This window comes from Mus musculus, chromosome 17, assembly GCF_000001635.26.
Source record: "Mus musculus strain C57BL/6J chromosome 17, GRCm38.p6 C57BL/6J".
Classification (NCBI taxonomy): Eukaryota; Metazoa; Chordata; class Mammalia; order Rodentia; family Muridae; genus Mus; species Mus musculus.
Genome location: NC_000083.6, coordinates 11,646,230 through 11,669,396, shown reverse-complemented (window position 1 = coordinate 11,669,396; position 23,167 = coordinate 11,646,230). Strand labels below are relative to the sequence as shown.

General features: G+C 43.1%; 1 protein-coding gene and 1 long non-coding RNA gene across 9 annotated transcripts in view; one reads left to right on the top strand and one right to left on the bottom strand.

Annotated features, from left to right (window-relative positions):
• Prkn (parkin RBR E3 ubiquitin protein ligase) overlaps nucleotides 1-23,167 on the bottom strand; it is a 1,223,012-nt gene that overhangs the window by 393,974 nt on the left and 805,871 nt on the right. The gene's annotated exons all lie outside the window — the stretch shown is intronic.
• On the top strand, nucleotides 4,462-21,497 carry Gm41525. Its single transcript, XR_876406.3, has 3 exons — nucleotides 4,462-4,726; nucleotides 18,618-21,070; nucleotides 21,409-21,497. It is a non-coding gene; the product is annotated as a predicted gene, 41525 (long non-coding RNA).

Here is a 23,167-nt window from a genome sequence, read left to right as displayed (position 1 = left end):
TAGAGGGAGAGAAGAACCCATGTTTAAAATGCATCCTGGTTCTGAGACGCTTCAGCCTTATGCCATAGGAAGTTCAGTGCATGAATCTTTAAGGTACATCTGTAGCAAGCTATACTTTATCAAAAACTGATAACCCACTGCTGCTATAATATTAAGTTTTGAGTACATTTCAACTTACTGGTTTTAATGAAGGTTTCTCCCCAAAGATTAGATTTGGCATTAATATTCAGAGAATAGGGACCTTCTGTCTGCTTGCCTTCTCTGGGGTCTTTTTTGTCTACTGTTGTATTCCCAGTCTTTTTACAAACAATAAGTGGTTAAGAGCAGTGGCCACTCTTCCAGAAGTCCCGAGTTCAATTCCCAGCACCTACATGGCGGCTCACAACCATCTGTAATGGGATTGATGGCCTCTTTTGTATGAAGCACTCTTCAGTCATGTAGCACACATGCAAAAGGTATTCTCTACCCAGTGTATAAGTCACACTTCTCCTGACCCATATAAGGTATAACTTGCTAGCTAAGGATCCAAGAGAAAGGAGGTTTGGTTCAGCTGTTCATGAGGAACCCCACACCACTAGTGTGTCTGCTACAGATGTTGTAATTTCTGTTCATGGAAGAGGGGGCAAACACAGTATTATAAGCATTTGTATTGAGTGGTATTAGTAACCTAGAGATGACTTCAAGTGAACAGGAAGATGAACAGTCTTACAACATCCTTTGTAAGAGACCTGAGCATCTTTGGTCTGGCTATCCTGGCTCAGGGAGAACCCATCTCCTTAGATGCTGAAGGGCAGGCCATTGTACTTCCGAACAGGTCCTAATCTGGACAATTCTAACAAAACAAACCACTAAAAACCTGCAGCAGGTTTGCTCCAGGGAAAAAGAACATGCTGTTTGCATGCATATGTCTTTATTAATGTGTCTTTGCTTTAACAAGTGATTGTGAAGTTCCAAGGAGCCCCAGAGTTTAGCTTATGATCTCATTCAGGCTCCTGAGAGGGCCAAGGTGGAGCATCTGGGAGCCCTCAGTCTGGATCCTAGCTCATCTGCTTTGACGATTCTCGTGGTTTCTGCTCCAGAGCTCATATAAAAGCAAAGCTTACACTGCTTTTTGGAATTTGCTTGCATGGTTTTGAAGCTACTCTGAACATTCTCTCTTCCCAGCCAATTTAATCGTGTTAATTATTTATATCATTTTGTACAAGCTGAGTGTTGTACTCCTCAAAATATAATATTGCAACTGCTTATTTTGTATCTGAAACCTTTGCACCTTCCAAATAAGATTTCCTGATGGCCATAGCTGGAACAGAGATATGGATGGCAGACTCAAAATGGTTGCCTTTGACTGGGCTGAGAATTAATAGAAAACTTTCAAAAACAAGGTGAGAGGTTAAGTCTCAAACCCTGGGACAAACAGCCCAGGTACCTATTTAGCATATCAAAGCTGACCTGGCTGCCAGGCTCTCCCAGCATTCCTCAGTTCCTAACTGTTAAGGGTGGGGCTGATTTATCCTGTTCTCTAGCCCAGAGGTTGGACTGCCCTTCCTCCAGCTGCTCTTCCTCATATCATCCAACTATTTTGGTTACCCGGCATTTCTCATCCACCCTTTACCCCCTGGCCTGTAGATCAGTCTCGCCCTTCTTCCCTCAAATGGTTTATGGCCATGTCCACTCTAGACTCTCCCAGATGTCCCTGCCTCTGGCTATGCCATGCCTTTTATCCATAATAAATGTTCTCCTCTACCGTACCTAGAGAGAGTCACATCCTTTCCTTTCTGTGTTTTCATCCAGTAATGTCATGCATAGCACAGAGAGACAACACAGTCTGTGTGTGTGCTTAAACTTCTACCTAGTATCTGTTATAGAATCTGCTGTCACCTTGCAGACTATTACCATCTCTTCATACTCTTTAGAGACTCTGTTAATGAATTAAGAATATTAATTGTCCTAGTAACAGGAAAAGATGGCCATGTAATTAGTTCCCATGATCAAGGCTATAAAGTTGGATCATCCCTCCAGGAGCGTTTACTGATGGTTCTTCTGGCTCTAAATCCCATTTCGTTTCCATCTGGATGTGATGTTCCAAACCTCAAGGATGATGTTGGGCAGGCATGCTCTATAAAGGTCCTGAAGGGGTCTTGCAGCAGAAGGGGTCCTGAAGGGGTCGGCATTCGGCAAAAGGCCTTTAGAGAAGCTCCTTTAATTGCAGGGATGGATAGCATCAGCATCTCAGATTGCTGAGTGGCAGGCACTGCTTGAAGCCCTTAGCTATCTTGAGGAGCCCTAGGGGGAGATATACACTTGGTACCATATACACTTGGTAGGTGAACAAATGGAGCCACTGAAGTGCTTTAATGTCACACTGTGTTAACAGGGCAGGCTATGAACATGGGTCTTCTGGTTGGGGAGCTAATGTATATTTTAATATATTTAAGACCTTGGAATGACATGGTAGGGGTTTGAGTGGGAAATGACTCCACAGACTTATGCATTTAAACAGGGTTTCTCCACTGGTATGATCTGTTTGGGGAAATCATGGGACCTTTAGGAGACGGAGCCTTGCTGAAGGGAATAGTCACTAGGGGTGAACTCTGAGGGTTTATAGCCTCCTAATCTTCCCCCTTTACTTCGTTTCTTGTGTGTGGTTGAGATTTGATTTCTTAGCATCCTGCTCTTGCTGTTATGCCCTTACCTATCATTATGGACATCTAGCACCCCGAAACTGTGGCCCCTCAAAACTGTTCCTTCCTTAAGTTGCTTTTGGTCATGTTGGTTCTTCACAGCAACGTAAGAATATCTCATGCAGACACTATGCACAGTACGGCAGTTATAGGAGATTCAATTCTTCCCTTATAGGCACTGAAGATCAAATCAAGGCAGCAGAACATGAGGTCTGGGGACCCTTGGACTGGGTATGTCTAAGAGAATCACTAGTGAAAAGATGGATGGAGACCTGGCGAGTCTTTTGAAAAACCATAGATTCATCACATTTTGTATTTGGTCACCCAGGCTTGGCAAATGCAACACACAAACTGGTACCTGTTTGGTTCTAGTATGGGAGAGGGGGGTTGTGTGTGTGTGTGTGTGTGTGTGTGTGTGTGTGTGTGTGTGTGTGTGTGTGATACAGGGGACTTTTCCTATCAGATGATAAGCCTTGGGAAGGAGGAAGGAGGTAACAGCCTTTGTATTTATACAGCCAGATGGAAGACTAAAGACCATTTTTTTTCCTAGTTGGTCACACAAAGTCCTACTGTTGCAATCCAAGGTGTGTTTACTTAGGGTGATAATGCAGCAAAGCAGACCAGGAGATTTACAAACTTTAGTGGGCTGGGAGCCTTTCAGGGGTCCTCAGTGCTATGGCTGGCAGAGGAAGAAGCCCTTACAAAAATGCAATGGGATTCTACAGCATACGTACAGAGACACATACCCTGCCCTCATTTCCAATCACTGATCCTCTTTGAGGACCCGGTTCTACTGATGAAGCCAGGGACAGGGAGGCCAGGCATTTCCCAGAGTAGAACTGAGATTAGATACTTTATGTTACCAACACCTAGCACCCTTTGCTCTGCCCCATTCCTTCTGTGCTGAAATGTTTCCCTTTCCCTTCTTCAAGGAGAATTGCTAGTTTATTATCCAATGATGAAGTTATGGGGTCTCACAGGAGCATGAGACCTTTGGCTTGGAGTCAAGTTCTTCCCTTATAGTAGCGCCTATCAGATTACACTCAGATTCTCCTCGGAAGCCTGATTCTCTATTCTCTCTCTCTCTCTCTCTCTCTCTCTCTCTCTCTCTCTCTCTCTCTCACACACACACACACACACACACACACACACACACACAAGGGGGTCGGGGAGACACACATAAAGACATGGAATAGAGGCAGACAGATGGGAATACAAGAAAAATACAAGGAGGGATGAAATAGAAATAGCTATGGAAGTTAGGAAAGCTGTAACTTTTGGGTGAAAGGTACTTTTTGCTGTGTCACACACAGATTATATACACTCAGCACTGAGGCTGACACAGTCACTAACAGATCTCTCCATAAATACAACCATAATTAAAAAGTTCCAACTTTGTGTCTGAATGCTGGTAGATTTATCACTATTTTGAGGAAACACTCTCGGGTGATTTTGAAGCATTCGGCAAATACTAGCCACGGACTTGCTCTGTATAAAGAGTGTGAATCAGCGTGGATTCCATGAGCATTTTTAACTGCATACTGTTTGCTGGGCTCTGAAGCCCCAGAGACTTAACCAATAAGGCTCTGGCACTGTCATTGTCTGCTTGGAATATATCTTAAAAGTCTTTTGACAAAAAGAGATTGTCATCAATTCCCTACCCTGGAGATCTCCATGTCAGAGATGATGAACGCTGTAACATTTGATGACAGTTTCATTGTGGAAAAAGAAATTGAATGGGGATCCACCATGGAATCCCAGGAAGAGCGGGGCGTCGAGGGGCGTGGCCTCCTTTATCCTCCTCGGGATAGCTAGAGGAGGACAGAGCACAGATGACAGGAGGCTGTGTACCCACGGAAAGTCACAAGACGCTCTGCAGAGCAGCCAAATACTAATTGAAATAATTAACTGTAGAAGACACGTGGGCACAGCGATATTAGTGGCGCATAATCCTTTCTAGTTAAGCGCTCCTTCCTGGATTACAGCCGAAGAGCTCGGGAGTTCTAATTACCTGTGCAGATCCCAGGAGGCGGAAGCAAAACGTGGTAATTAGTGGGCTGTAATCTGAGGTTTTAGCAAGGGAGGCAGGATTTGCTCTAAGTGCCTTGGTGTTTTCGTGGCTATTTACTGAGCGGAGCCCCAGAGTTTAAAGGAATTTGGTGGAATTCTCCAGTGACTACGGTGAGCCTGTAGTTAACAAACATGTCTTAATGTGAGCTCTGTGGTTCTGTTCCTGGAGATGCTGAGTCCTTAACTAATGGCAGGCAGGATTCAGACTTTTTGCTGGGATTTATTGATTGTGTTTTGATGGTGCTTTTCATTCACCTGTGCTACTGGCTTTCGAGACGTGGGCTTCCCAGAGCTCGTGCCTGTCTGCTTTGCCTCTTACCCTGGATCTAAGGCATGCCTAAGTACTCCTCCCCTAAGCTTGAAGAAAGCTTCTACCAGCCACGCATGTAAGGAGAGGGAGAGGGACATTTTTATAGGTCCTAGTGGTAGTGTGATATATTTACTCAAAAATGTCCATAAATATAAAACATACCAGCTAAGTGAGAGAGATTCATTTTGCTTGCATTCTTTTTTTTTTTCCTTTTGCCAACCTCATATCACTCCTTAGGTTACTCTGTGTACTACGAATGTGTACATAAAGATGAAAATCAGACTATAAACTTCCCTATGTGCCCAAAGAATAGAACATAAAAGTAATCTAAAGGAAATCATGGCATAACATGCCCACCCATGCCTTGATTCCGCTCAGGCAATGACTCAGATCTTTGCAGGTGCTAATTATACCTGGCAGGGAGGTGGGGCACCAGAGAGTTCTGACCAGATGCTTGCTGAACCTCAGTATAGGCTAGGGGCCTTTATTAATCAAGACCCAGGAACCTTCTATAGAGATGGGATTTAGCGGTAGGTGGCCGGATTTCCATGTACCATGGAATAAGCCTCTGCTTCTTTGGGGTTCCGCCCTGAAGAGAACCCTCTCTATGTCGCAACAATTGAGTGTTGAAAGTCTCTCTACCAACATCAAAGTAGAGGTAAGGGGTAGTTGCTTGGCTGAAGTACCTTTTAGTAAAACACTTGAAAATTGTCCTGGTCTTTAGCTAGTGTAGAAGTGTTACACGGCGTATGTGGATGGACAGGATGGAATGAACCAAACAGTCTCCAGGAGTGGAGGCCACATTTTCGATGAAGGCTGGGCAAAGAGAAGGGGGGGAGGGGAGTCCCCACATGCTTACCCTGCTTGGGTCCATTCTACTCATGAGGATTCTATAGGAAGACTAGGCTACACCTTCAGGGCCATAGCTTTCTTCTTGAGAAGACTGGACCACTGAGAACTAGAGCGAACTAGAGCGTTGTCTCAGTTGGTAAAGCACTTGCTGCATATATAATTTCAGTTTTGGAGAAGAAGGAACAAGAGGATCCCTGAGCCCCACTGGCCAGCCAGTCTAGTGGAATTGGTGAGCTTCAGGCTCAGTAAATCGGTGCAAACCCTTGTCTCAAAATGCAAGCAAGCAAGCAAGCAAGCAAGCAAGCAGATCAACAAGGTAGAGAATAATACAGGCAACTAATGCCAACCTCTGACCTCAGTATCCACATGCACACACATATACCATAACGCACACACGTACACACTCACATAGACACACTCAAAAGTAAAATTCAACACAAGTTCAGAAAACCTAAGAAGGAAGGGGCTGGGCCACGCGTCTGAGCAATAAAACAATAAGCAGAGTGCATAGTATGCGTGTGTTTGTACATTATGTATGGGCTGAAGTAATCTTGTCTGCAACGCTACTGTGCATGAATGCCTGACTATGCATTGTAAGTTATACATCACTGCAGCACTTCTGAGAGGTGGGACGTCATTAGCAGGACAGACAGGCCCATGAAATGCAATTGCAAAGTTCTCTAGCTTCAACAACTTCAGCATTAGTAGAGGTCAGGGCTTCACCATATTCCTCTCTCTGCACTCTCTTCGTTGCAGCTTCAGGACTGGCTAGATCCTTTAGGAATGAACTTTGGGGTGACATTTTCAGAGGACAGGGTGGAGGCTCTACTTCCCACAGGCCCAGAACCTTACCCTTGTTCTCTGCTGAGTCTTGTCAAAGCCAATATTATGTGTGGTTGTAAGTGTGTGCCACCAATTTGCTCTGGTAGTCACCCACAGCATCCACTCCCACTTTCCTCTCTCATAGTTAAACACACACACACACAGAGCACAAATGAAGTCAATTGTCTTTACCTTTTAAAAAGACCTAATGAGTCTACCTGTTTGTTTGCTTTATTCATTTGACATTCTCCTGATTTTTCACTGCCTTGGTTATAATAGCTAATTTCTTTCTGTAAGTACAGTGCCCTGTTGAAGTAATGTAATTTGACTGACATATTTAAAATTAATAGGTTACTAATAAAAAAGCACAAGCATCAGTTACAAAATTATTTTTGAAAGTTAGAACAGAACTGTTTTGTCTCCTAGTTGTAAGGCCTGTGAGCCCCCCCCCCCCTTTTCTTTTATTACACAGACCTGTTGAGAGTCTATATCTTGCCAAAATATGGGCTGTAATTTAATTGACTGAGCAACACCACCAAGTTACTCATTGACTCCCAAGGGAAATTCCTTCTCATGCTCTCTAGCAGAACTTCTAATTGACTTCTATTTCTGAATAATTGTTGAAACTATTATGTTGCAGGGGCTGGCGATTTTAAATAGCTATAAATGAGGCATTTTTATTCCACCCCTGCCAAATCCAGAGGTGAGTTAATATTTTAAAAGTCAGTACTGAAATGTCTGCCCTTTGAGTTGATTCAGTGTAGGAATGAATGAGCTTGGCAGGACCATTGCAATGTAAGTCTCAACTTCAGGTACACTGAACCTGAAACCAGATGGGAGAGCCATTCTGCAGGAGAGGGTGGGCTTGACTAGTTGGAACAGCAAGAGGGGCAAAGAGGGAAACCATGAATGAGATTCTCCCAAGCTTTTACTCAAAACTAAATCAAACCCTATCTGCAGGTTCACAAACAGTGGTTCCTTAACCATGATTCTCCCTAAACACACTTGTGCATACACACGTGCACATACACACAGACACACACTCTTATTATTTCCTTGTTAATAAGTTTTGAGTCCCATCAAGAATGCACATATTGTCAGGATCTGTGAATCAAGTGGAGGTCTGTGGAAACAACTATGAATCTTTACAAACCATGTCAATTACATAGCTTTTCAATAAATACTATTAATAAATGTCCCAAGTGTGTAATTATCCTTTCTTGGTACCAGTGGGAGATGAGTCTGTATGTCTTTGGAGCGGGTTCCTGCTGTGCTTGGCATCCACCCAGGGGAAAGAGAGGGACTATCTTCTTGTCCTGTTTCCTATCCATGGTGATCCAGTTAGCCACTGAAGCACGTGCTGCACGCAAAGCAATCAAATATTAAAGCCTTCTTATTTTTGAGATTCAAATAATAGCTTGTTTTGTTATCGGGTACTAAATCTATACTGCATTACAAATTTATGATGGTCTGTAAACTTCATGCTGATGTTTAAGTTTTAAAGTGTGCTGGTGCCTTTCAAAGTGCAAGGATGTAAAATGACAGGCTCATAAGTGAAGAATCATAGCAGTGTAAACAGAAACGTCCAAATTCCATCAGGTATTTATTTGTACTAAGTAACCAAGTTGACGCTTTATCTGCTCTTGCTTTGAAGCTGAGGACACCACGGGAAGCATTAAGAATTCATTTCTGAGCAGGAGGACAGAATCCACTACTTTTCAGGAGATGATGATAAGTAAAATAGCAAAGACTAGGTAATTTCAAATTATAAAGGGTCTGGGGCAAGCAAACAGGCGACTGACCAGGTACCTGGCTTGTCCATATTTGAAAGATTTCAGATTGTGGGAGTTGGATGCGGAAGGGCAGTGTATGCAGCAGGGGAGGGGGAGGGGCAGTAGAGCGGCATGAGGGAGAGCATGTGCAAAAGCCCGGGGGATGGCCAGGCCTCTTGGGCATCAGAAGGGAAACCCCAGTGACGGCATCAAGGCAATGATAGGGATGGGATGGCAACTTGCTGGTCTCTGTACAGCATGGTGGGAACATTTGGCTTTTTTCCCTAGGAAAAGTATTTAAGGGCAGTGTCTTAGTTAGTTAGTGTCATTGCTGTGAAGAGACATCATGACCAAGGCAACTCTTATAAAAGACAACAATTAATTGGGGCTGGCCTCCAGTTTTACAAGTTCAGTTCATTATCATCAAAGCAGGAAGCATGGCAGCATCCAGGCAGGCATGGCTCTGGAGGAGCCAAGAGTTCTGATCTAAAGGGAGCCAGGAAGAGACTACTGTTTTCTGCAGCCAGCCCGGAAGAGAGCCTCTTCTGTACATGGGTAGAGCTTAAACATAGGACCTCAAAGCCCACCCCCAAGTGACACACTTCCTCCAACAAGGCCACGCCTCCTTATAGTGCCACACCTCATGGGTCAAGCATATTCAAACGACCACAGGCAGGGTCTGTTCATTCTGGCATGTGTGTGGCAAATAAACTGTAATATAACCAATAGAAGAAGCAGGGAGACTATTCTGTAGGCTGCTGAAGAAGAGAAGGAGGCAGTTAGAGCTATAGATTAGGGTGGTGGATCAGAGATGGAGAGAAGTTATTAGAAAAGTTGGGAAATTTGGGCATTGGTGAAAGTGGAAACTGATTATGGGTTTTTGGGACCTAATCAAGGCACAACTCTGGAATGGTGCTGTTTAGACAGTGGGCATTGACCCACATGGAGATGAGCAGTTGAGGCCTGTACCCACATCATATGCATTAAAATGCTTGCTACCCAGCTAAATACCGTTGGGAGCTGATGAGGCTTTAAGAAGTAGTGGTTTATGTCATTAGGGCATGTTTGTCTCTTTCTCTCTTTCCTAGCCACAGTCTCTAGATGAGTGAGCTTCTTCCATCACACACTCTCTACCACGGTGTACTGTGTCACCACAGATTCTATATCAGTGGGGACAAGTATGGGCAGAAATCTCTAAAACAGTAATCCAAACTGGGCTTTCTTCACTTTTGTGAGGTGGACAGAAATCCTACACATCCTCTTCTTATGATAGCTTCCACATTTCCATTGAGAGAGAGAGAGAGAGAGAGAGAGAGAGAGAGAGAGAGAGAGAGAGAGAGAGGGAGAGGGAGAGAGAGAGAGAGAGAGAGAGAGAGGGAGAGAGAGAGAGAGAGAGAGAGAGAGAGAGAATATCACAGATTAAGGGAAGGGGGAATGGTTGTGAAAAGTTAGAGGTCGGAGGTCAAGCTTAGATGGACAGAGGGTACCCAAAGGTTAATTAGTGGCTCCAGATGGTGTTGAGAATCCACAGTTGAACAATTTAAAGTAAAGCAGGATAACCTGTTGTTTACTTACCTCCATCATTGTCTAGATTCATGAACAGAGTGACAGAGAAGACAAACAAGAAAAGTTCATGAGGATTAAGATGGAAAATAAGGAACCTACACAAAGTCTGGGGAGGAGATCAGGGTTCAGTTACTAGGAAAGATAAAGGATGTCACATGATGAAACGGAACAGAACATAGTCAAGACAAGAGGCTCAGATGATCTGGGTCAACATGAGACATTGACCCCACTGAGGTCGTAAGGATACTGACTTTACCTCTGGACCTGGAAGATGTGATAATGGCACTTAAACCATGAGGGAGCTGTGTGTAGGCCTGATGCCTCGTTACAGTGATGTCCTAGAAAGAGTGGGAAGAAGCACAGGCCAAAGACAGGTCGTGGGGTGAGGAGGATGAGGAAGGACAGTCATCAAATATTCCAGTGCAACTGGAAGATGATGGGATTAGGGTAAAAGTGTGCAGGGCCATTTGTGGCTTCTTGGAGACTAGGGCTGAATTTCAGAGCTTTCTCAGGTCCCACCACTTTGTCCACTTTCCATTTGTCCCACCACTTTAGGTCCAGAACCTCTTGGGCAATGATGACAAATCTCATGTGAACAAGTTTCTTGGTACCCCTTACATTTGCCTCATGTGCTATAGGCTCTTATATAGATGTGTTCCCATTTTAACAAAAATACAACTGGGTTGTGGTTTCTCCTTTACCAGGCCACATGATCCATCCTGATAATCTAAAGAAACTGTGGACCTTCCCCTCATGCTGTTGAAAGGCCTGTCACCACCACAGCACCTGGATAAGCTCCTGCTCTGGGAAAGGCAGTGGGCCTACATGCCAGGGAAGTTCTCTTTTCCTTTATTTAAGAAGCATGTGGGTGAAGTCCCTAACATCAGTATTTTATTGCTCATTCGGTGTGACTTAGTATTTATGCTTTTGTTCAGTGATGATATCAGTGTACTTGGTTGTTCCAATGAAGCTGGGTTGCGGTGCTACAGAAACCCAGTTCCTCAATTGGGTAGTTTTGTAATGGAAAGAATATTTATTAAATGTATCCTCCACAATATACAACAATATACTCAGTTTAGATTGTGAAGCCCTTAAGTGCAGGACCCCCCGAAAAATCATGGAAGAGGAAAATCAAATCCTGCTTTCTGACATCCTTCTTGGCAACCTCTCAGAGTAGAGGAGAGTGTCTGCTGCCTATCAGACTCAGATACCCTAGGTTTGTCATATGCTGCAAAGATGGGCAGTCCTTAACATGAAGGACACTGGCAAGAACATGAGGGGATTGTGAATATATAGTACTATTATGTGAAAAACACGTTTGTTCCATTCCTATCAGAGAGTGTATTACTGGTAACACTTTAGAATATACGAAGAAATCTATAGTCCATCATCCCTGGGTATCTGAGGAAAATTGGATCCAGGGCCTACCATGGATCTGAAACTCACAGATGCTCAAACCCCTTACAGCAAATGACATAGTGTGAACATATACCCTATGTGCATCCTCTTAAATACTGTGAATCATATGTGCTGTATATACTCTTGATTACCATAAACCAACACTGGGTCACTTAGGATTTCTAATAAAATGTGTCTATAAATAATCATTCAAGGCTGAATCATATACAAAATGACAATATGAGGAAAATCTACTCATATTCTATATAGACAACCTTCTCCAAATACTTTTGATGCATATTTATTGATTCATTAATGCTAAGCCCATTGATGCCAGAGACCTATTGCACACAGCAAAAAGAGCTTGTCTAGGGAGATATTTAAACAATATACTGTGATAATGGTAAAATATTATTGCTTTTATTTAAAAATGCACTACCCAATGGATGCTACACGAACACTATAATGACAATTTAAAGTTGAAAGCATTGAAAGTTAGTCAGGATTTAAGTGTTGTGTTGCCTACCTGTTGTCATGGCTGACTATTGACAGTGGATGTCTTACAATGAGGTTGTCTATAAAGTAGACAATCTCCCAGAGACACCAGGCAGTTCCCTCTGTCACCCATAGATGGTGGATGTGCTGTGTTGGACAGTGTTGGGGGAAATTTACATGTGAACCTTAAACGGGACTCATCAGCGATCGAGAATTAGTAATCAGCTGGGCTGAGGCTGATAAATGAGGGAATCAAAGTGATAAGGAAATGATGAGCCTGATTAAAGGCAAAGAAGTGAAAAGGAGAACTGTCAGCTTCTGCTTAGAGGCAACAGTTCATGCAAATGAGCCAACTCTGTGTGATGAAAGCAAACTTCCTTCCAGATTTTACTTTAGTGGCTCACTCAAGACTCTCCAAATCATTCATTGTTTATCCCCAAACAATTCTTTCATGAGGACTTTTTCAAATGGTTAGAGCAAAGAAAAATGAGTCTCCCTCCCTCCCTCCCTCCCTCCCTCCCTCCCTCCCTCCCTCCCTCCCTCCCTCCCTCCCTCTCACCCTTCCTTGCCTCCCACCCTTCTCTTGATCCTTTCATTCCTTTCTATAACTTAATCCGAAACAAACTCTAGGTCTAATGAATATCCAAGGTCCGAATGAATGTGCAAGTGTTTGAAGGGGCTCTTATTTAAGACGATACCCAAAATCCTTTAAAATCGTAACCATTTCAAAGCCTGTGCTACTGGTAGGTCTGTGTCTTCCCTCTGGGGCTGTCACTAGCGTGCCACCACACATTCTTCCCTGCATGGGACCTTGAGTGTTCTTCTTAGCCACCACTTAAGGCTTGCTTAGAAAGATTGGCTATTTACCAAGAATGTAAGAGTGCCTTTCGGAGACTCTGTAAGCACTGAAATGCCATCAGAAAGGAGAGACTAATGGAACAGTTAAGTCCCATTTTGATTCTTTGTATCTTCTGTATTTTCTAAGATGTGAGCCTTTCCCATGAAGATCAGAGAGCACAGGTTTTCTCTGCTCTTTACCGGTCTTGACCGTGTTCACTGCTCCATCTGTGCCACTAACACGGACTTGGGCAAACTTTGAGTTTCTCACACATGTCATAGTGTTTCCAATTGTCTGACAAATACAACCTTATTCATATCAAACATTGTGAATCTAATGGTCACACAGTCCAGACAAAATAACTGCTTTAAAAGTGTCCTTCAGGCTTCCCCATATTTAGACTATATACCCTAAGCTTCACCCAGGGCTCAGTTTTCATGTATCATGTGTGCCAATCAAATGGCCTCTGCTCTTTCTTAAGGCTATAAATAACTTCTTCACCACACACCTCATTATTTTTAAAAGACTTGTATTGTTACAGAGTCAACTGCTAACTGTGTTATCTATTTACACCACCCACTTAAGAATACCCCTTCCCCCAATTTAATTAGTCAGTGTCACTCACACCTTAATTGGGAACAATGGCCAACTAAGATTCTTCTATCTCACAAGTACACTCAGCAGCTAAAGGCCAACTAAACAACACCCGTGCACACTTACACATGTGACTGGATGTCAGTGTTATTTTTTTTATTTTATTTTAATGAAGATGCTAAAAACAACACCTACAGAGAGGAGGAAGATCTTTACCCCTTCTGATGTTAGCTTTAGTACTTTTGGTTTATAAAATTAAATTAAATGAAAATGCGTTGAAGCAGTATACTTAAAGACCATCCATCGACACGTATGTTTCCTAAAGCACGTGAATGTTAGCCTATAATGACTTGAAGCGTGTGTACATAAAGATCATCTACCAACATGTAAGTGAGTGTCAGTCTATACGCCACAGTATCTAAGCTGTCATTAGTGGCATGAAGGGATTGAGATTTCTGAGACAGCAAATACTTTAACATATTCCATAGTTTTTGACTGTATGCAGTAGAGGAGTCGCTTATGTCACAGTTGTGTTATGCTATAATGACTACATAAGGATGGGCTTCCTTAAAATAGAGAGTGTGGTTGAAAGAGATGGTCTAGGTAGCATCTCAGCACAAGATAGCATTCATTATGAGCAAATAATAGAATGTACTCTTATGTCAACAATATGCATTTGCCTCTAATAAATGTTACTTACTGAACAGAGAGAGAGAATACCAAAAGCTATTTGAAAAACAGAAACTATCTCTACTTTTATATTTTGTCACCAATGCTGTTTATTCAATGTATGGGTGCATGCATGTGTAGAAATTTATTCAATGGTTGCATGCATGTATAGAAATTTATTCAATGGTTGCATGCATTCATGTATGCAAGTTTGTGCCGTACAGGAAAATGATCCAGAAAGCCTTAGTTAAAGGCTTCAAAATATGCACATGCTAAATGACACTCATTAGATTTACCCAATGTACATTAATATCATCAATTTCTAACAGCTGGTAATATCAAAATATCCAAGGGTGCCCCAAGAGTCAAACTCACAAGCATACTGACTTCAGAAAACTATAAAGTTTTAATTTGGTAGGACCAGAAGCAACTGATTAGCCTAATCCCCAGTCCCTGCTTTCTGAATTTTAATTCTGAATTTATATTTCAGAAAGCACTCTGCAGGGTAAAATGAGGGCCTCTATTTATAGGGTTAGAAGATGGGGAGCCATAACCAGAGGTCAAAGGCACCAACCTCTCTATCACCATGAGAACCCACCAAGGCACTTACTTTACAGTGACTGTGCCTAAGGTTGCCTCTGGGCAACACAGAGAATCCCAAGGATCATCAAGATCCCCTCCCCTCCCCTCCTCTCCCCTCCTCTCCCCTCCCCTCCCCTCCCCTCCCCTCCCCTCCCCTCCCCTCTTTTCTCCTCCCCTCCCCTCCCTCTTCTCTTCCCTTCTCTCTCTTTTAGACACAGGGTTTCTCTGTGCAGTCCTAGCTGTGGAATTCCCTCTGTATTCCAGGCTGACCCCAAACTCAGTGATCAACCTGCCTCTGCTTCCCAAGTGCTGGGATTAAAGTAATAGGATTTTTCAGAATTATTTATATCCAGACCCTAGGTGAGACCCCAGGCTGGATCATGAGGCTATGAGGGAATATAGGGAGGTTAGCAGGGTGGGGGAGGGTAGACAGGTATCTGAGGCTATTGTAGGGGCATAGGCAGGTAGCAGGCTCAGGAGGTATAGCATCTAAGCATAGCAAAGAAGAGGTTTAAAATCTCATAGGGGTGAGAGTTTAAAACCTCAAGACCTCATCCATGAAGTGGGTCACAAAGGGAAGGATTCGGGAAGTCACTGGAGGAAGGGACCTTGGCTGACACAGACACATGAGGAGCACACGCTGAGCCCTGCTGCGGGAGGACGGACTTTGGAGTTTGCAAAGATGGTAGTCAGTAGACTACAGAGGGAGGACCTGGCTGAAGATATGTTGAAGTGATTGCAAAATTCATGGGTAACAGAATAGAAGCTACTAAGGACAAAAACACTAGAGATGTGACTCAGAAAGAACCAAAGTGCTTCCCCTTGGGTCTTCTAATCCACAAGCTATGTTTTTCTCAGCCACACTCAAAGGAATTTCAGACCAGCAAAAAGCTGTAGTGGTGGGTAGGTTCTACCACTGCATTAATATGGTAGTCATTAAAGTCAGCCTTATTTATGACAACGAAAATTTAATCTTGATTTCTACAATTTGATCAAATATAAATTTAGATTTAAGTAACTACATATGGTCAACTGCTACATTTGAGACTATGTATACAACATTCAATTTACCAAGAGCCATGAACACTTTGTCTCCTCTCTCTCCCTCCCTCCCTCCCTCTCTCCTTCTCCCTCTCCCTCTCCCTCTCCCTCTCCCTCTCCCTCTCCCTCTCCCTCTCCCTCTCCCTCTCCCTCTCCCTCTCCCTCTCCCTCTCCCTCTCTCTCTTTCTGTTTGTGTGTGTACTCGCACATGTAAGCCCCTCTTTCTTGGGACCGAACCCTGAGCACTATCTATTGATCCTTCCTTTCTAGCGACATTCTAGAAAGGATCTGGGATAGTTGTGCAAGCACACACACAGAGAATAAGATTAAAGGGGACGAAAGATAGAGATGAAATGGGAAATGGAAAGATTGCTGAGGTCAGTCTGAAAACGAGCCATAGAACATTGAAGCTGCCCCAGAGTTCAATATCATCCTAGCATCCAAAATAGAGAAGTCTTAATTTTAATCAGGTCCAGTCCAAAGCACGGAAAGTCTTTGTGTTATCTGTGGAGATCAGAGTTTCCAAAGGGTTGTCTGGGTATCCCTGACTCAGTGAGATTATTCTGACTTCCTACTGCAACTCTTGCTTAGAAGACATGAGTGAGCCCATGCCCAAACCCATTACTAAGGTTACAAGAAAGCTGCTCATAGCCAAGGGGTTAGGAAGCGGAGGACAGGCAGCATGGTGAAGCTGCACCTGCAGACAAACCATCCTCTGGCCAGTGGGGCCACCAGCGCTGTGAGACTCGCCCCTGTCCCCGAGAAACTTCTGCTCTGAGTAAGATTCCTCCTCTCATCTTACCATAGTTCTGGATGGTTCTGCATCTGATGCCCAGAGGGCAGAAAGGAACTTTTCCCATGCCTTGGCAAATCGGGATGCCATGTTAGTGGGAAGAAGAAAGTCCATACCTGTTGCTTGTTTGTCTGGCACCGTGAGCTCAGAGGCAAATTTTGCCAGCCCTTGGTTCACTGTACTTAACCCACAGCTGAGTGAAAAGCTTATTATCTGCATTAAACTCTAGGCAAGTTAATTTTCTCACTGTTTTTAGGGCTCCATGATGCAGTTTCTGAGCACTTCCTAGAAACAATCTGAAGATGACTTTGCAAACGCTGAAAAAGGGATCTTTACTTTCCAGAGTATTTGTGGCCAGGCCATCCACCCAGGCTGGGCAAGCCATGGTGCTCCCCAGGTGGTTGGGTTCAGGGCAGTCTGTGAAGATGCCAACTGGATTCTGTGTCTTTCTTATTCTAAGCTCGGAGAAGTCCTTTAAGGAAGACAAAGTCCCCACTGTCACCCAAGGCACACACGCTTGCTGGCCCTGCCCATGTCCCTATTTTCACAGTACTGTGGCCATACTGAGCTATTCTGTGCCTGAATTTGCCTTGCTCTTTGAGTTTTTTTTTAAATAATATTTATTACACTTATTGTATGTATGTATGTATGTTATTTATATACATATGTATGCATGTATGTACATGTAGGTATGTATGTATGTTTATTTATTTTTCTGTGTGTGTGCGTGCATGTGCACACCAGGGCACAGATGTTGAAGCCAGAGGACAGGAAAGTAGAACACAGCTCATCAGACTTGGCAGCAAGCTACTAGAGCCACTGAGCCATCTTGAGCCTTGATGGCCCAGGACTTTTTTCTTTTCTGCCAGCTTTTCCCCCATCTCACTTTACTTCCTGTTCTTGCTCTGCTGTTTGATGCGTGTATTTGTGTGTGTGTGTGTGTGTGCGTGTGTGCGTGCGTGCGCGTGTGTGTAACCCCTCCCTGAGCTTTCAGGTCATTGATGGGAGCTAGCTTTTCTATTCTGCAAATCAGTGTCCCCCGACTACGATTCAGGCAGAAACTGTTTCTTACAAAATGGATGCAAAGAAGGAATGTGCTAGGGTTGGATGCCCTCCTGTACAGACTGGGGTCCTCTACACGGGTCCTTGTTTTCACTCAGGTATTATTTTATGTTTCCCTAAGACAGCAAAGCTCAACATAGTTCCCCCAAATATTACTGCAAGTATCTTTAAAATGAAATTAAGCATTTACTTCCATAATAGGAGAAAAGTAGCTGTCTAGGTCTTAAGAATTCATCCACGTATGAATGTCTGTGTGAAGTAAAAGCAGGAAATGCAGCCTAACACTTTCTGTAACACAAGTCAAAAATATCTGTAAATTGGAAATCTATCTCCATGCTTTGGGGTCATTGTCTCATGAGGATAGTGGGCTTTTAAAACAACAGCTAAATGCCTACTTAAATTCAAGGCAGTTGGTATTAAATCCCCCAGGTGTCCAAGTAGCTCTGTAGTTTGTTCCAGAATAGTATGGTAAGTGTTCTTAAACATATATTTTATTGCCATCAGGAAAGCACTGAAAATGTTTTCTTTTATATTCAAACTCCTCACGGAAAGGCCCCATCACTAGACTCTGACAAATGTACCTCCTAAGAACATGCTGGGCTCCTTTGGAAACGCACAATTCACAATTATAAGCTATTTCACAAAACCCATGCTATTCTTCCCTGGAGACTCAAACGCCTCGGAGTGCTTACCTGTGTGATTGGGTAATTTTCAGAAATGCTTATTATTTACTTGAGCATCATTTCAGACTCACTGGTAAACACAATGTCCCTGCTACCTGGAACTGTACTCAGAAAGGCTTGAACGCTATTCTGTGCTCCTTCGTAGGGTCAGGCGTGCCCCATGACAAATGGAAGATGCCCATGAGTATCTTCTTTGTCCAATGGCAGGGTGGGGCCCTGTTCCTAAACTGGTATTTCCTAAATTACTGGCAGAGTAGATGGTGAATAATAGGATTATTTTGTTTGTTTGTTTGTTTTTTTGGTATGATGTAGGTCCTGTCTTAGCTGGTTGCAAATCTCATTATCAGCTTTACAGCTGTTTTTCGACCTTGATTTATTTTTATGTTTAGATCAGAAAAAAGAATGGCAAAATGCGGCCTGGAGGTTTGCTTTGGGAAGTAAGCATCGGATCAGCCTGTTGTTGATTTACACCTGCTGTGCTATACCTCGAGTGGAGGCGGAGGCAGAGTTAAGCACACTTTGTAGGTAGTTACTCCTGCTGATATATATGATGACAGCTACAGCAGCCGCACAACAGCCTGGAACACCAGCCTAGTCCTGGAATAGCATCGTCTCAATTGGAGTAGCAGATAAGTAGATTCTAATGATGGTGGTGGGATTTCGTCCAATGGCAGGTCAGCTCGGTGTCCCTCTGAAACCAGGGTCTTTCAGTACACTGGTAGTTAATAAGGACCACAGAGTCTCACCCAAACCATGGTCCATCTGAGAGGGCATATTAAAGTTCAAACAGGAGGAAGAAAACTGCCCCAAATTGCCTTGAGTCATTTTAGAGGGTACATCATCTAAATTCTTTTTAACCGCTAGCTAGCCCCTTTATTACAGGCCCCCACTGCTCTATGTAACACAGCATTTCCTGGAATAAATACTTTTATTTGTTCCAAATAAATTATTTGGAATCTGAGCAAACTCAGATTTCTTTTCTATATCAATTTCAGAGAGCAATTGGAATTCAGTGTTTGGGGTTGGGGGTCCTGGCTCAATGTTATGATCCAGAGCTCAGCTTCTCAAAATGTGGGCTGCAACTTGTCATGTCATCATGAAACTGAATATGGGGTGGACGTGGGTTTGGCAATGGTGAAGTTTCTGAACAGACAATGGACAAACATAAATTTAAAACCAAATTCACGATGAAGCCAAGATGTTTCCAGCATTGCTGGCCCATGCTACACCTGTGATTTTATTGTAGCCTTAGTTCTGAGCACATGATGAGGGCGGGCACTTTGTTCAGTGAGATACCAACAATGACTCCTGAACACCATGTGCATCAGGATTTGAGACCACCATGTGCTGTGAAGTGCTTTTTCTGTGCACACAAGAAGTCTTTGCTCTTACAGCGATCACAAATAACAATGACATCTATTTTCTACCGCCATTACGTGGTATGTAAACCACACATTAGTATATCTCTGGACAGTACTATGCTAGGGGGCTTGATTTTTAAAAAATTGTTGTCTGATTTGCTGCCTTGAGTTTTGTTTTAAAACAATTAATTGAATTTGGCTTAGGTTTAGGATAGAATTCCCAATAACTTTGAAAATGACCCTAGACATAATTCTATCATTTGGGGGCTGCATATTTATGTGAAGTGGAATTCTCAGCACTGAAAGCTATAAAACAAAACAAACAAACAAAAAGATCAACTCTGAGACATGCTGAAGGTGTTCTGTATCTTACTGGACCAAATATTCAGCCAGGTTTCAGTTCTTCATATGCAGATAATATATCCCTCTCACTGCTCTGTGTACTTGGTTTCAATTTTAAATAGATGGTAAGATAATTTTTTGCATACCAGAGAATTCCTTTAAAACAAATTTCTTGATAATTCATTCTCAATTCATGTTAGATTTTTGCAACTATTTTATATGCATAAATATTTGTGACTACATAAAAAATTCGTGGGTAAAAAGGGGTCAGGTATAACAAAAATTGAGGAACCCAAGCACATAGCCTTAGGTTCTACTCCAAAGCAGTGCAAAACAAAAAAAAATATTAATAAAATGTTATCTTTGATACGTCAGGATTAATTTTATGGAAAATGCCTGCCAGTGCTTCTGTGTGTCCACTGTGATAAGCACTCATTGGTCCACATCTAAGGGAGACTGGAGAGCTACTGCCTCTACTTACCCATCTCGGTATGGTAGTTGGCATGAGTCTGACCAACATCAAATAGCAGCTATAGGCTTGGGACCTGGCAGTCAGGGACCACAGCACAGCACTCTGAGGGAGTAGACACTCTGGGTGTGAAACAAGTTTTATGAATAATGGTGGGAAGGAAAGAATGGCTGTGGAGTTACACACAAGCTAGTGTTTAGAGTTAGCTTCTGGGAGCCTCAGTTTCTTCATCTGAGAGATAAGACCTTCAGTAAGCTCCAACAGAATCCCTGAGACCCTTCACTGAGGCTATGCAAAACCCTGCTTCATCAGCATATAATAGTGAGTAAGTCATTAATAAAACTTTGACCAAGTAAATGAGGCATTTAATTGCCGATTGAGTCACGACCAGATTCATGACATTACAGTAATACTATTTCCAGTCACAGGCTGGCTTGGGGGACAAGTAGGAATTGATGAATTTATCTTGTTGCAGGTCTCAAAGAATGAACCCCAACAAAAAAACTATTACCCTTTCCCTTGGAAGGACCAGCAGAGCAAGAAAGAATGTCACCAAGAGGAAATAGTAACAACAGCGTGTCTGTCATGGCATCTGGGGCTACACAGGGAGTCCACTTAGGAATTACCACAGTAGAGAAGTAAGCACTGTTAGCTGCCACTGCTACCTGAGGTTAGTGAGATAGTTTAACTATGTTTCTTCCTAATTCAGAGCAGACGGGACCCTGACTGGGAGTGGCAGGGGAAAAGGCTCTTCTGAAACTTTGGAGATGTGGTACTCATACCCAGACGAGATTGGGAGCCTCACCCAAAGATATACCCCAGTGTCCATGTTGTCTCTGTCTTTGGTGATGACATTCCAAAAGTGAGATGTATATATGACTTACGTTTTCTGTTAGTTTGTATAGAAATAATGCTCGATTCCTTTAAAATACAAAACATGGTTTAGAATAATAATGGATCACATTATTTTTCTACTTTCATTAATTCTAGTCTAATTTTTTCCTGCAGAGTATCAAATTATACAGGCTACGCCAGTGCCTGGCAAATACAGAAGTGGATGCTCACAGTCATCTATTGGATGGAACACAGGGCCCCCAATGAAGGAGCTAGAGAAAGAACCCAAGGAGCTGAAGGGGTCTGCAACCCTATAGGAGGAGCAACAATATGAGCTAACCAGTACACCCAGAGCTCGTGTCTCTAGCTGCATATGTAGCAGAAGATGGCCTAGTCGGTCATCAGTGGGAAGAGAGGCCCCTTGGTCTTGCGAAGATTATGCCCCAGTACAGGGGAATGCCAGGGCCAGGAAGCGGGAGTGGGTGGGTTGGGGAGCAGGGCATGGGGAGAGTATAGGGGATTTTCGGAGAGGAAACTAGGAAAGGGGATAGCATTTGAAATGTAAATGAAGAAAATGTCTAATAAAACAAAAAGACAAAAAAAAATCATACAAACTAAGGGATTCTTGATACCTAATATTCAAGTAAGGACTTGGAAGCTATACTCAGAATAAGGTCAAGGCAGCTAGGCATCTGCCAGTCAGAGAAGCATCAAACCAAAGGAGGCCGCAGTGATGTTTCCTCACCTTCCCACAGACAGACCTCTCTATTAAAGGCAGCTTAAAAAATCGGTCTTGCATTAAATCAAACTTAATGGTTTAAATAAGAGCATTTGTTGATGACTCTCAATCTGATTTCTATAATCCATCATTTATATCACACTGTATACTCGCTGTAAAGAAAATAGTACTGTCCAGCTCCAAGGAAATTATTGCTCCATAGTTTGTTGCTATGTTGAGGTAGATAAAGTCAAGAAGAGAATTTGAGTTTCACTTTTTAACTATGAAACTTGAAAGATGCCTGAGGTGCAAAGTCATGATTCCCATGTCAATCACAAGGTCCCAGCATCTGCTCTGAGGCTGGCGTGCTGGATTTGCAGCAGTGCTGACTGGGATACTGTGATGGGTGTTAGCCAGTGGGAAGTGTGCTGGCCCCCTTTAGATAAGGTTTGCTTTTAATTAGTCTTGAGTTCAGAACTGTTTTCATTTTAAGATGAGGGAACACACCTTTTATACAGCATAGCAGGTCTGTCATTTACTCAGCACAGAGTTTGTCCTCTATCCATACACCAATACCCTTCATGTATAGGATATAACCAAGTTTTCCATGTAGAAGCTGAGCCACAAAGACAGCAGAGACACCTTTCTAAAGACTGCCAAGTAATAAGCTAGAGTCTTTCCTGAGTCCCCAGACTTTATTGAGATCACATCATTCTTGACCCCTTTCAGGTAGGACCGGCCACAGTTGATAGGAGGCCTTTGGGACAAGGGTTTATAAGAAAGAGCCACGTCTGTGTTGGTGGCCAATGCCTAAGCACAGCTGCTTTCCAGAAAGACACACACTTCCTTTTGTTCCTTCCTTTCCCTGATTCCACTGGACTCTGGAGGTAGGTCCCAGGCTTGAACATGAAGATACAGACAAGGCCCAAAGGAGTGAGAGAGTAGAAGGCTATTGCTACTTAGAAGAAAAGCACCCACCATCTGAAACACCCACCCTGGACAGAAACTGCCAGCCACTGAATGTGAGCCACTTCAGTGTAGACCCCATTGGTGGCAGCATGTTAAATTTCCAACTATTAAGAACATTTATAGAGACTGCCGACCCTGACCATCCATCCTGGGGAGTGAAGGACCAAGACATGACCAGATGCCACACTTCTGCTGCCAGCCCTGAACGTTCCTTTTTATATCAGTGGGTATGATAGTGGGTATGAG